General features: G+C 44.3%; 1 protein-coding gene across 3 annotated transcripts in view; it reads right to left on the bottom strand.

The window, feature by feature from the left end:
- Positions 1-13,773, bottom strand: part of cep68 (centrosomal protein 68) — a 52,149-nt gene extending 38,376 nt beyond the window's left edge. For 2 of the 3 annotated variants that reach the window (XM_059986157.1, XM_059986159.1), the window contains exon 1: positions 13,587-13,773. The gene's annotated coding sequence lies outside the window, so the exon portion shown is untranslated. Of the gene's footprint in view, positions 1-5,523; positions 5,633-13,586 lie in introns of those variants that run through there. The other variant, XM_059986158.1, reaches the window with a different exon arrangement.
- Between the last annotated feature and the right edge of the window lie 1,527 nt (positions 13,774-15,300).

Here is a 15,300-nt window from a genome sequence, read left to right as displayed (position 1 = left end):
GTGAAATTGGAAAGGATTGTGCAAATTATCACCATGTTTTGTAACCATCAAAGCAGAAGTAAGCTACTCAGCCGATCAAGTCTGTCCCATCACTCAGTGATGTATCATAACTGATGTATTCAAAGGCTCAACTCCTCTTTTGTACAGCTCCCTAATCACCAGAAATTCATCTGCCTCTCTCCAGCAATCAAACTTCCACAATCCTCCAGATCAGAACATTTCAGAGTATCCATGCCATAGAACATTAGAAGCCAGAACATCCTTCCAGCTATCCTGTTACTCATTTACGTATTAGTATTTCAAAGAAAGCCGGTGCAAGAATCATAAGCTCACTAAGCAACATTGGTAAGAATCCATACACAACCCCAGGAGCGAAATTTCTGAACTTTAATAGGGCTCATTTACTTTGGTTGCCAGGAAACTAAACAGGGTAGCAAAACGACGGTGAAACACTTTGACTGAACAACACAATGGATCGATGATAGGCCATTCTTCCCCCTTTTTCAAACAGGCTTCATATTTCCTTCCGCAACACAAATCTTTGTTTCATTGCTGAGCAGCCACTCATTGTAGCTTCTCAACACACTGATCAGAGCAACAAGATGCCTGCTATTGGATTTGGGAAAGATAGAAGCTGTGATCCTATACAGAGGTCAATTTTCCAGCTGGAACAAGTCTGGATGCAAGGTCTAAGCAAGCCCTCAAGACTAGGGCACAGACTGAGGAGCTGTAACTGCCCATCAACTAGATAATACAAGCTGATAATTCTGTCGTCGTAACATACTACACCGAGACATTGTTTGGAAAGTGCAATGATTTGCAACTGCTTGGTAAAATTTGGAGATGCTCATTTTGATGTTCATTATACAATGTCTATTCCACATACACCCCCCTACATTTTATGCCAAAACCCAAAGGAATTCACTATTGTTTAAATTTTACTGTATTTGAGGGATATATACTTTTATTGTTGCCACAATCTGTTCTTTTTTCTGTACATTGGGTGTCTGACAGTCCTTTTTAATGGGTTCTGTTGTGTTTCTTTGTTTTTGTGGCTGCCTGTAAGGAGAGGAATTTCAAGGTTGTAGATAGTATACTCATGTTGACAATAAATGTACTTCGAACTTTGACTTCAAACTCATATAGAGATACAGCATTGAAATAGACTATTTGACTCATCAACTCCACAGCAACCATCAACACTAACCATGTACACAAACCCCACATCACTTCTTTTTAAAAAATTCTTTCTACATTCTTAATGACTCTCCAAAAATAAAATATACTTCATGTGGTGCCCAGAGTTACCTATAACACTGCCTGGTGCACCATCACATTCATAGCTTTGTTCCCAATCTAGCAACTTATCCTGTCCTACCTCATGAAGGAGTTATAACCATCAACATAGTGATTTCACTGCAAGCACAAAGCCGAGGCAGGCATCTCCAGTACTGAGACAGAGGCAACAACATCTGGATGAAATGTTAAAACTGTTACTAAGAGGTAAATGTTCTCTAGAATGACTGGGAGAGCTTATTTTTAAAAAGACATGCAGAACCTCATTTTAACCCACAATTGGTGACTCAAAGGCAAGAGTCCCATACGTTAAAGATATTTAATGTGTGGCAGTGAATTTGTATCTCATTAGAATTTCTTTTACTGATATGCAACAATACATTGTATTATGATCCAAGAATCTTGCCTGCCTCTGCGTTACTGACTGAGAGGCTGAGGAAGTGTAACAATGAGCAGGCTTGCTTAGTTTCGATTCATGTCTCAGATCCCAGTTCAAATAATGCTGGCAATAACAGGAAATACATTATAGACCATTAGCCTGCTTTGGACTGATCTGTGGAATAACTGCTACAGGCCTTCCACTCCAATCAGCATTACCCAGCCCAACTTTACTGCACAAGACATCACTAGCAATTTACTGTCTGTTCCCAACACCCCATGAACTGAACACGAGATTCTGCAGATGCTCGGAGTAATGTTTGAACGTTCCTCTTCAAAGGTCACCCCCTCTGAATGCACTGACCTCCACTTTCTCCGTATCAATTCCAACCTCGCCGTCCAACCCACAGACAAAAAGGATGCTACCTCGCTGAGGCCAAGCAGCAACTCTCAGATACCTCCTCTTACTTAGCCCCTGAAAAGGACCATGAGGCTATTGTCTCTCTCACCATTATCAACCTCAGAGATCTCCCATCCACTGCCACCAACTTCAAAATTCCCTTATCCCACACTGCTTGTTTCTACTTCCTACCCCATGAACCTGACTGTCTGGGAAGGACCATTGTTTCTGCCTACTTCTACCCCACTGAACTCGTGTCTGTATACCTCGGCTCCACTTTATCCCCCATGGTTCAATCCCTTCCCACCTACATCCAACACAATTCATACACACTTGCTCTCAATAACACACCATTCAATGGCCCTGATCGCTTCCTTTTCACCATGTCCAGTCCCTGCACACTTCTATCCCCCATCAAAAATGCCTTAAAGCTCTCTGCTTCTTTCTCAACTGCAGACCTAACCAGTACCCCCCCCCCCCCCCAGCAGCCCCCTCCTCTGTCTGGCACACCCTCAACAATTTCCCTTCAGCTCCTCCCACTTTCTCCAAACTCATGGGCACCCGCATACTACTACGTCGACTCAAGCCTAGGGGCCCGGTGTTGGGCACGATAACAGACTCTCCACTCCTTCCTCTCCCTCAGTGTGCTCAGTTCATCTACATTAGCCGTGCCGCTATCTTCTAGGAGCGTGTTGACCATAGCCTTGGGAGGGCACCCAGGATTCATCCTCCCATGCTGGGGCTCCCATGTGATGACTAGGCTGGCAGGTAGCTCAGGGTGGCATAGACAGTGCCCCGCTAGTTTCAGTCTTCTCACCCCGATTTTAGTAGTGAGCATCGGTAGGTCGTCATAAAGCTCGACGTTCATCATGTGCTGTTGCCAACTCACGTCAAGAGCCATCTGGAGCGTTCGTGTATTGCAACCATCTAGCGACTTTCGCATGGTCTTGGAGAGTGTCCATGTCTCACATCTGTATGTGAGAATGGACTCAATGACTGCTGTGAAGATCCTCTTTTCGAGCCCTCTGGTCAGGTTTGACCTCCAGATTTCCTTCATGTCATTCATAGCCCTCCACGCCAGCACCTTCCGTATCTTTATGTCCTTCTCCAAACTCTGGCACCCACATAGACCCCCCTATGCCTGCCTTCTAGTTAGATACATGCACAGTCCACATTGCAAGTATCCCCTAGTAATGTTCCCTAACTCTCTGCACTACACCGAAGAGGGCATTGGTGCTGCTTCATGGCCCTATGCTGAGCGTGTCACTTCATTAACTCTGCCTCCAACCTCCACCCTGCCCTTAAATTCACATGGTCCATCTCTGACACCTCTCTCTCCTTTCTCTATCTCTCTGTCTTCATCTCTAGAGAAAAACTGTCTACTTACATCTTTCATAAACCTGCTGGTTCCAATGGCCATCCTGACTACAGCTCTTCACACCCTGCCTCGTGTAAAAATACCAGTCCCACGATAAGTCTTTCCTTTCCAGGACATTGAAGATACTTCCTCCACTATTGATGCTGACCCCACCCGTTTCCGGACATCCGCACTTATTCCATCTTCTTGCCGCCACAACAGGGATAAAGTTGTTCTTGTCCCCACCTAGCAACCCATGATCCTCTGCATCCAACACATCTCTTTTAATTGCAAGTTGTGCTTCAGTTAGGAGCCATTTTTGAATGCTTTCTTGTAAGATTCCACAAACTAAATGATCTCTCAGTGTATCATTAAGTCCATTACCAAACTGACAATGCCCAGTCAATCTCTTCATTTCAACCATCTACACTGAAATGGACTCCCCTTCCTTTAGATTCTGCTTACGAAACCAAAGGAGTTCTGCAATCAACAATGGTTTCAGTTCCAAATGTTCCTGCATTATTTTCACAATGTTAACACAGCTAATTTTGAAGAGAAAGTCTGCAGATGCTGGAAATCTGAGCAACACACACAAAATGGCGGAGGAACTCAGCAGGCCAGGCAGCATCTATGGAAAAGAGTACAGTCGAGGTTTTGGGCCAAAACCCTTTGGCAGGATTGACTTTCGCTTGTTTGGTTGAAGAATTTAAACTTCTAAGCAAACTGTATGCCTTTAAATCCAATGCACTCAGAAAAACTGGTACTCATTTCTCACTTGCTTTAAGATAGTGCTCAATTTACTCAGTATACAAATTCCAGTTTTCTGTTGTGCAACTGAACATGCCAATCTTTCCTGCTCTTTTTTTTTTAATGATTATTATCACTCAGTACTCACTGTTTATGAACCCATGAATTTGTCCAATTTCTGCTCTTTTTTAAAAAAAAGCAAAAACCTTGATCATCTCTGACCTCCTTTTCTGAAGAGACACGTGCTGAGCGCTTTTTAAAAAACTCAAATGCCTTGTTGTGTTTCAACACATAGCCATCTCGGGCTTTTTAAATCTTTCCCATCTCCACTGTTATTTTTTGTAACTCCAAAACATAAACCTAATTGAAAGCAAAAGACGGAAGTCTGGAGACAACTGGTCTGAGTTTTGTTTTATAAGTTTAAGCAAGGTGCACATGGTAGTGTCATGATGCATGCAATTCACGTATTTTTTTAAATATAACCCTGTAATTACTTATTTAAATTAAGAATGCTTAATCAAACAATATATTTAAAGTATTACTCAAATACTACTATAGTATTAAATACACAACAGCAGGGATTGTTCCCTCAGTGATCCATTGTCCATTCTCCACTATTCTCCCTCCTGGCACATATCCCTGCAAACAACTGAAATGCTACACCTGCGTTCAGGGCCCCAAACAGTCCTTCCAGGCAAGGTCACACTGCACATCTGCTGGGTTGTCGACTGTATGCTGTGCTTCCAAAGCGGCCTCGCCTACACTGGTGAGATCCGATGTAGACCGAGGTCGCTTTGTCGAGCACCTCCACTCCATCAAGCGTGATTTCCCACTGGTCAACCATTTTAATTCCAATCCCCATTCCTGTTCTATCATGTCAGTCTGTGGCCGCCTCTTCTGCCACGGTGACGCCACTCTCTAGGTTGGAGGAGCAACACACCATATTCTATCTAGGTAGCCTCCAACCTGATGGCATGAACATCTTCTCCAACTTCTAGCAATTTCCCCTCCTCTTCCATTCTCCACTCTGACTTTTCCCTCTCCTCCTCACTTGCCTATCACCTCCCCGTTGGTGCCCCCCCCTTTTTCCCCCATGGGCAACTCTCCTTTCCTATCAGATTCCTTCCTCACCAGCCCTTTATCTTTTCCACCTATCATCTCCCAGCTTCTTACTTCATCCCCCCCCCCACCCACTTGGCTTCACCTATCACCTTCTAGTTTGTACTCCTTCCCCACCCAACCCCCCATCTCCCCCTTCCTTTCCAGTCCTGATGAATGTCTCGGCCAGGAACATTGACATTGAACACTGAACATTGAACATCCATTTCCACAGATGCCATGTTACCTGCTGAGTTCCTCCAGCACTTTGTGTGTGCAGTCCCTGAATTGAGACAGCTAAGAGTCAACCCCAGTTGTTGATTGAGAGGATAAAGGCATGGAAACCTGCAGATAAATCGGTAGGCTACTGGCGAGACACAAAGCTGCTGTGTTACAGGAGGGTTCTGTTGCCAAGCAGCCACACGCCAAAACAGTTCCACATATTTTCTTCAGCTTTGACAGAGAGAACTGTTGTGCTCTTAAATCAGCAAAAAAAAGTTCTAATGCTTGTGTGAATACCAGTGGTCACAAAAGATTTTCTTTTCGCAACAGCAGGACAATGACTTCTCCTTTGCAGGGATCCTTCTAGAACAAGTTGAGATTCGCCTGCCACCATTCACTCTAAGAAAGGGTGACCACTGAGAGACAACGGGAATTCTCAGAATGCCAGCGGCCAGGTGAGGGAGGCCAGGTTGATCAGACGTCGATTTAAGTAGTGCAACGTTCAATAATGTCCTGAAATAAAGCCCAAAGCAAACCTCGCCTCATCCAAGTAAAGATTAAAATCTTAATTTTCACTCTTGTCAGTTGACAGCTGTCCAGGACAACGATGGTAAAATAGTCACCAAGTCCATCAAGCAGAGGCTAATCCTACTCTCGAATTACTTGACCCTGAGAACCTCAAGCCATTACTTTGTTGTAGGATATTTAACCATGAACACTATTGAAAATGAAGGGTCCCTGCTAGACTGCCATTAAATTTTAGATGGCCGCCGGTGTTCTGCAGAGGGTGGTATTGAGACCGCTTTTCATGTTATATGTCAATATAATGATTTGGATGACAGAATTGATGGCTTTGTGGCTAATTTTGCAGACAATGCAAAGGTAAGTGGAGGAGTAGGTAGTGTGGAGGAAGCAGAGAGTCTGCAGAACGACGAGGACAGATTGAGAGAATGAGTGACATGGCAGTTGGAATATACTGTATGGTAATGCATTTTGGTAGGAGAAATAAAAAAGCAGACAATTTTCTAAACAGGGAGACAATTCAAAAATCAGAGGTGCAAAGGTACTTGGGAGTCCTTCTGCAGGATTCCCTAAAGGTAACCTGCAGGTTGAGTTGGTGGTAAGGAAGCCAAATGCAATATTATCCCACATTTCGAAAGGACTAGAATACAAGAACAAGGATGCTATGATGAGGTGTATAAGGCACTGGTCACACCTCACTTGGAGTTTTGGGCCCCTTATCTAAGAAAAAATGGCCATCAAGAGGGTCCAGAGGAGGTTCACGATGATTCTGGGAATGAAAGTGTTAATGTATGAGGAGCATTTCATGGTTCCAGGCCTGTACCCACTGGAGTTTAGAAGAATCTACCTGTATTTGAAAAGGCAAAGACTGATTAGGGGCAGTCAGCATTGCTTTGTGTTTAGAAAAACACATCTCACAAATTTGATTAAGGGGTTTGTTTTGAAGAGGAGACCAAAATGATTAATGAGAGCAGAGCTTAGGTGCTAAAGTCCCACATGTCTGTGAGATTAGATCACATGGAATCCAGAATGAGCTAGACAATTGCATACAAAGCTGGCTTGCTGGTAGGAGTCAGAGAGTGGTGGTGGAGAGTTATTGTTCAGATTGGAGGCCTGTGTGCAGTGTTGTCACAGGTCCACTGTTTGTAATTCATATTAACAATTTGGACGAGAATGTAGTTGGCATGGTTAATATTTGTGGATGACACCAAAACTGATGATATAGTGGACAAAGGAATGCCAGACAGAATTTAGCTTGTACAGATGTGAAATGTTGCATTTTGTAAAGCTAAATCGCTTAATAAATGGCTGGGCCCTGGAGAGTGTTGTGGGTCAGAGAAACCTAGGGGTACAGGTACATAGTTCCTGAAAGTAGTGACAGAAAGAGACAGAACATTGAAGGTGGTGTGAGGCATGCATCCCTTCATTAGTCAGGGAACTGATTACAGGAGTTGCAATATCACATTACAACTGTACAAGTCATTGGTAAGAACACACTTGGAAAATTGTACGCTGTTGTGGACATCCAGCTAAAGGATGCCCTTAAGCTGGGAAGAGAGCAGAAAAAAATTCACAAGGACACCAGGACCGGAGGGCTCGAGGTTTAAGGAAAGGCATGATAGAGCGGGATTATTCTCCCTGCAGCAGAGGCGGCCCAGTAATGACCTGATATAGAGGAAAGGGCAGAGAGAAGGTGAAAGGTCAAGTAGGGGAGTATAACACTAGGGCATAGGTTTAAGGTGAAAGGGAAGATTTACAGATGACCTGAAACAAATATAGAACAATAAACAGTGGAGCTAGTACAGGACCTTTGACCCACAATGTTGTGCTGACCTATTAACCTACTCTAAGATCAATCTAACATTTCCCTCCCAAAAAGCCCTCCATTGTTTTTCTTTCATCCATGTACCTATTCTAAGAGTCTAAGAGACTTCTGGCAGCAGGTTCCACACACTCGCCACTCTAAAGAAAAACTGCCTCAGACATCCTCGTATGCTTTCCTACAATCACCCTAAACTAAGCCCCCGCATATTACCCATTTCCATCAGAGGAAAATGTCTTCAGCTGTCCACTCTATCGATGCCTCTTATCATTTTAAACACCTCTGTGAAGTCATCTCTCATCCTAATTCACTCCACAGAGAAAAGTCCTAGCTTGCTCAATTTATCTTGTAAGACATGTTCTCTAATGCAGGCAGCATCCTGGCAAACCTCCTCTGCACCAAACTGAAAACTTGCACATCCTTCCTATAACGAAGAGACCCGAAATGAACACAATATTCCAAGTGTAGTCCAGCTTGGGTTTTACAGAGCTGCAGCATCACCTTGTGGCTCTTGAACTCAGTCCCCTGTCTAATGAAGGCCAATACTCACTCCACAAGCCTTTTTAACCACCATGCCAACTTGGACAGCAACTTTGAGAGATCAATGGACACAAACCCCAAGATCCCTCTGTTCCTCCACACCATCAACCTCGAACTCTGCCTTCAAGCTTGATCTTCCAAAGTGAATCACTTCACACTTTTCCAGATTGAACTCCATCTGCCACCTCTCAGCCCAGCTCTACATCCTATGAAGGTACCACTGTAGTCTACGACAATCTTCTGCACTATCCACAAAACCATCAACCTTGTGTCATCTGCACTTACTAACTCGCCTGACCACTACATCATCCAAATCATGTGTAAGAATCACAAAGAGCAGGAGTCCCAGAACAGATCCCCATGGAATAACACGGGTTATCGACCTCCAGGAAGAATACCTCCACCTACTACAACCTCTGCTTTGAGGGCAACCCAATTCTGAATCCAGACCTGGATCCCATGCCTCCAAATTTCCTGAATGAGCCTACTATGGGGAACACCTTGCCAAGTGGCTATATACACCAGATTCACCACTCCACCTTCATCAATTTGTCTTCTCACTTCAACAAATTCAATCAGGCTCACAAGGCACGAGCTGACCCTCACAAAGCCATGCTGGAAGTTCAACATTTACTACAGAGGGTAACATTTGTGGAATGAGCTGCTGATGGAAGTGTTGGAGGTAAATATAACATTACAACCTTTAGACAATACAGGAATAGAGAAGATTTAGAGAGATGTGGGCAAAATAAGATTAGCTCACACGAGGAAATCTGCAGATGCTGGAAATTCAAACAACAACACACACAAAATGTTGGTGGAACACAGCAGGCCAGGCAGCATCTATAGGGAGAAGTACTGTCGATGTTTCGGGCCGAGACCCTTCGTCAGGACTAACCGAAAGGAAAGATAGTAAGAGATTTGAAAGTAGTGGGGGGAGGGGAAAATACCGGCTGGGTAGCCTCCAACCTGATGGCATGAACATTGACTTCTCCAACTTCCCTTAATGCCCCTCCTCACCCCATCCCTGACATATTTAGTTGTTTGCCTGTTCTCCATCTCCCTCTGGTGCTTCCCCCGCCCCCTTTCTTTCTCCCGAGGCCTCCAGTCCCATGATCCTTTCCCTTCTCCAGCTCTGTAACACTTTCGCCAATCACCTTTCCAGCTCTTAGCTTCATCCCACCCCCTCCGGTCTTCTCCTATCATTTCGCATTTCCCCCTCCTCCCACTACTTTCAAATCTCTTACTATCTTTCCTTTCGGTTAGTCCTGACGAAGGGTCTCGGCCCGAAACGTCGACAGTACTTCTCCTACAGATGCTGCCTGGCCTGCTGTGTTCCACCAGCATTTTGTGTGAGATTAGCTCAGTTAGGCAACTGGGTCAGCATTGATGAGTCAGGCTGAAGGGCCTTTTTCCATACTGTATAACCCTATGACTCAGTCTGACCCATCAGAACACTTCCAATTTGTTAAGGAACAGAAAATGGACGTGGATAAGCCATATGCTAGACTGGGCAAGTCAGGAAACCAATGAAAGGGGAAGTAACAGTAACAGATCACACATTGACAGCTCCAGATATACATCCAACCACAATGGGTAGCCCCATTTCCCAGCATTGTCACCAGCTGGGTAAGGATTTGCACAAAATGAGAAGAAGAACTCTCTCGTCAAACGTCCACTTTCCTGTCTCCTAGACAAATTATTTAAGGACAATTTCACTCACCCACTGCCAGTGGAAACATGCAGTGACATGTTCCACAACAATGGAGTGTTATCACAAATCCTACTAGCCATATTGTTTTACACTCTCATCAATACGCCTTTAGCTCTAGGATTATTGATCCCCATTTAGCTCGAGGATTATTGATTCCCTTAGCTCAATTACAGGTACTAATCCTTTCAGAATTAATCCAAATTCCACAAGTTACACATAATCATTTTCACTTAAGCAAAAAAAAATTCTAAAGCAGTTCCCTGGAGTAGCTATATACAAAGTTTCTAAGGATATTGGACCAGACAGTTAAAGGTTTGCCCACAGGCAATGTTACAGCTGGAGAGGAGGGTGGAGAATCTGAGAATTCCAACACAATGGCCAAGTAGCTAAACTGGCAATAGAAGTCACAGAAACACAAGAAATCAGAATTTGCATGAGTAAAAATCTTATGCTTTTGGGGATAGAGAGAAGAAACCAATGTGAGATTTGAAACTAAAGGATAAGAAATGTGGGATTTGAAACTAAAGGATAAGAACTTCCAATAAGTACAAATGGTGACAGGCAGAGGATTTAGATGCAAGTTACGTTACAATCTGCAGACTTTGGGATGGTGGAAGATATAGTGTTGTCCAGGAGAGCATTATTTTAGTGCAAGAAATAGTGCTGGGCCAGATCCATCTACTTTCACTTTTAACTTCACCCATCTCCCTCTTTGCCATTACAGCCACTGAAAGCTTCACACTGACTCTCGTCACCTCCAGATTGGTTCTCTCCTGCCCCTCAAAGCTCTCCCTCAACTCTTTCTCTAGGCTCTGACTCCCATCATACCAAACAACTCAGAAAATGTCATGCTCTTCTCTCCTTTCCAAGTAACATCCCACTGGAATTCGCAACGTCTTCCATCCAGTTATACCTCTTTCCCAACTTCAAAAAGTTCTGCAAAATGTTGACCTCCTTGACTACATCATCACACCCATTTGCACCCAATGAAGGGGGGCTACTCTGCTGCATACAGATTGAGCCAGTACAATGAACTGCTGGCTCCAGTTTTACTCAAAGAAAATAGGACTACATCACTGGTAGGCCTTTGCCTTGAAGAAAATCAGCAGGCACTTTAAATAAGTGACTAGATTGTAAGCAAAGGAAACATAATGAAAGACCAGACAGACATGGATGATGAAACAGCAAAATATATACTGGAGGAAGTCAGCGGGTCAGGCAGCACCTTCAGCCTCTCAATCCTGACGAAGGATTGGGGCCTGAAATGGTGACTGTCTATGCATTTCCGCAGATGCGGCCTGACTAGCCGAGTTCCTCCAGCATTCTGTGTGTTGACCTGCAGCTCATTGTTGCTCCAGATTCCAGCATCTGCATCACTTCCCTTTCCCTGGAGAAATTTCGCATTGCTTTCATTGAGGTTGCAAAGTTAGTCTAATCTATCTTGGGTGCCTTAGTGAAACTGAATCCCTATTCAGTGACTATATATTGGCTCTTCTTATACTCGAATTACTTTGAACTTCCAGAGGACTCTCACAAACATCACTATCTTACAAACTTTCCTTGGGCAATTTCTTTCAGCAGATGAAGCACAGGGCTACACACAGATGGAATGCTCCTCCATGTTTTTAAATGAACACAACTTAAATCAAATGCACAATTCAAAAAAAAGCAACACACTCCCTTGTGTTCCTCTCTGTCAGTGTTGTCACTCCTACCTGATAGGAATGAAAGGCACCCACCCTTCACTTACAGAGAGAACCATAGTGCCGTTAGTCCACGTCAGAGCGCCCTGCAGCGCAGCAAGTCAAGATCCCACAGTGCATATTAATGGTGATGTGGCCAATTCATTCCTGGCAGTCAGAATTCTGGCCTTGGGCAAAAAGGCTGACTACAGTCACCGTGGCGAACAGGGCAACTGGTCACAGTCAGCAAAGTGGCTACCTGCTTTTCCACTGAAGTGTTCCACTCAAGTGGGGGAAACCACAGAAAAGACTTGTAGGTAACCTGTTTGATGGTCTTTACTCAAAGTCCTCCTTCATTATGACTTAATTTCCATCACTGCCTGTCCATAAATGTAAGACCTTTTGGTTGGCTGCCTCACTCAGACACACTGTGTGTCAATTTGACTAAGGGTCTGCATTCGTGCCTCAAAGTGGGCAGCTGCTGGTAAAACATCAGCATTCTCTTCCCAAGATCCCACTGTTTTCTTGAAAAGAGGCTTTGCAACAACTTGGAAAGGAACTTTACCTCCTCCACACCACGACCCAGCATTCCAAAGAAGTGAGACTGAAAACTGGCATACTATATTCTCCAGGTAGGGCAAGTCTTCTCCACATTTGTGCATTAGAGCAACATTTATACATAAAGGCAAAAATCCAACACTGTGCAACACATATATAGGAAATAGTGACAGAAGTTCAGATAATTCCAGACCTTGAGCCTAAGGTGAAGGCACTGCTGTCAATGACACAGCAACTTAAATCAAGACATCACTGACCACTCCTCAGAGTGCAGATATCCTGGAATTTGTAGGACCAGAAGAAATTAGAGGAATTCATAGGGTTCAGCAAGGATTTGACAACAAAGAATATAAAGGCAAGAATAAAAAAACTATGGACTGCACCCTGGAGCTGTGAAGGAGGTGGCTGAACAGATTGTGGATTTTATCATATTATGATCACGGTCTCCTAGGGGTTCCTTTACCTTAAGCTCCCTAATCAAATCTGGCTCATTGCACAACACCAAATTCAGAATCGCCTTTTGGCTGCTATTTAATCATTGCGACTTAAGCACTAAGTTCTGGAATTCTCTCCTCAATCCTCTATTTTCCTGTCTCCCCCTTCTAGATGTTTCATACAGCCTAATTTCTTGATCAAGCTTCTAGTCTCTGTCCAAAAAAAAGCACCTTGAGTGGAACAAGGCCAAACTTAGACAATATTCAATCAGGCCCTGGAAATACTTCATTCCATAAAAATAAGGCTAAATAGAATAAGACATAAAGGGCTGCTACAAAACGTCATATTTTCCTTCCAGTGGCTGCAAATATTCTGAACTCTTAAGTGGCATTTACATTAAATTGCTGGACAATTTTTCCCTTGTAGAAAACTTAGTTTATTTCCTTAAGTACCTCAGAAACCCAAAGTCCAAACATAAATCACAGTTCAGATCTTTTAAGTATGTTTCATTTTAATGACTATGGAGGAAGTCAAGTTTACAAGTCAAGGGATAGAAAAAATACATCAATCTAGATGTCCAATTTGAGTTACTCTCTTTTCAAAATAGGTGCAACGTAAGTACAGTGGTTGCCGTGTTGGTAGCAATAAAAAAAAGTATGAACCATTAAAACTATCTCACCTCCATATATAGAAAATAGCAGCGAGAAACAGTATAAGCATAAATATAAAAAGAGAAAGGTTCATGCATTTTACAGACACGGAGTTTTCACCGCTATTTCCATACTGCTCTGGTAAAATCTGTGATCCGTACTCACCCACACAAATGGAGGCCAATCCTGATACTGAGTTTTCCGGTGTGACGATCAGTCCCTCTGGTGCTCCGTTAGTCTGACGGCCAGAACCTCCAGTTTCCCCAATGCATCGCTGCAGCCAGTCTGCGAGCTCTCGGTCCCCACTGGGGCTTTGGTCCCGGTGCCCCGTCCGCTTCCGGGCCAGCCCGAGGAAAATGTAACAAAGAGCAAGAGGCGGGCCGAGCACAAGTTTCAACCAATTGGAGTGCAGAAAGCCGGTCATGGTAACGGCCAATCAGAGCACTCGCTTCAAATCATTGCGCCGCAACGCTGAGGGCTCGTTGGCGCATGCTCATTCCGACCAGAGGGCTATGTGAGCGAGTGTCAGGCTACGTTGGCATGGCACTCAAGCCAGGGCAGCGCGGTATGGAGAGCAGGCCGATAAATCCAAATGAACGGCAGAGACCAGGAGTCGCCAGTCTGCGTTCAACTCAACGGAGAGCTAAGGACCAGCTCCGGAGTTCTAGTGGGGTTGACTCCGGAAAACTTCCCTCTAAGTGGAAATAGCCTCAAGGCAGCCGAGGTTTGAGATCAGAGTTTTCCTTCTCCCAAATAAGCTGCCAAGCACGGCCGACGAGCCCCATCTACGTGAAGCGACTGGTTTTAAGGCGCCAGTAACCCACCTTTGCCCTTTCTCTTCTCAGTCGAAACGGTGAGTCTCGAAATCACACGTGAAGGCCAGGAGCTGGACTTGGTTGTCAGAGGCTCTTTGAGATGTACAGTATACCAGTGGGGGAGTTTAATAGATAGTGGGAGCGCTCTATTATCTCCACTACCTCCCCCCCCCGCCCCGGCTTTGATAAACCAAGTTACACCGGATGGACTGGTAGCCTCCAACCTGATGGCAGTTACACTGGATGTAACTGATCCAGCATCTGCCCTTGCCGGAACTCAGTGGACATATGCGCTTGATAAGGTGCCGCTTATTGGATTTATCACCATGACTGAAGCCTGAGAAATAAAATAAAATATCTACAGCAGAAGGGTCGGAAGATTAGCGAAGGGACCAGAGATACAAGAAAGATACAATTGGACTGTAGTATGCAGTGGGATTTCCCAGTGTCCATACATGGGCATTACATAGAAAACCTACAGCACAATACAGGCCCTTCGGCCCACGATGCCGTGCCGAACATGTCCTTAGAATTTAACTATAGGCTTACCCATTACCCATAGCCCTCTATTTTTCTAAGCTCCATGTACCTGTTTAGGAATCTTTTAAAAGACCCTATCGTATCCGCCTCCACCACCATCACCGGCAACTCATTCCACGTACTCACCACTCTGCATTTAAAAAAAACTTATCCCGACATCTCCTCTGTACTTACTTCCAAGCACCTTAAAACTGTGCCCTCTCACGTTAGCCATTTCAGCCCTGGGAAAAAGCCTCTGACTATCCACAAGATTAATACCTCTCATCATCTTATACGCCTCTGTCGGGTCACCCTTCATCCTCTGTCGCTCCAAAGAGAAAAGGCCGGGTTCACTCATCTATTCTCATAAGGCATACCCCCTAATCCAGGCAACATCCTTGTAAATTACGTTTTAAAAAACCTAAGAGTTGAGTGTACAGGGCACAATTCTCGAGTTTGCAGATGATTCAAAACCTGGAGCTGCAATAAATTATAAGGAAATTAGTAATAAACTCCAAGGGGACAGAGACCGGCGGGAGAAATGG

This window comes from Hypanus sabinus, chromosome 12 (assembly GCF_030144855.1).
Source record: "Hypanus sabinus isolate sHypSab1 chromosome 12, sHypSab1.hap1, whole genome shotgun sequence".
NCBI lineage: Eukaryota > Metazoa > Chordata > Chondrichthyes > Myliobatiformes > Dasyatidae > Hypanus > Hypanus sabinus.
Note: the sequence above shows the minus strand (reverse complement) of the source record. Positions and strands in the feature narration are given on the sequence as shown.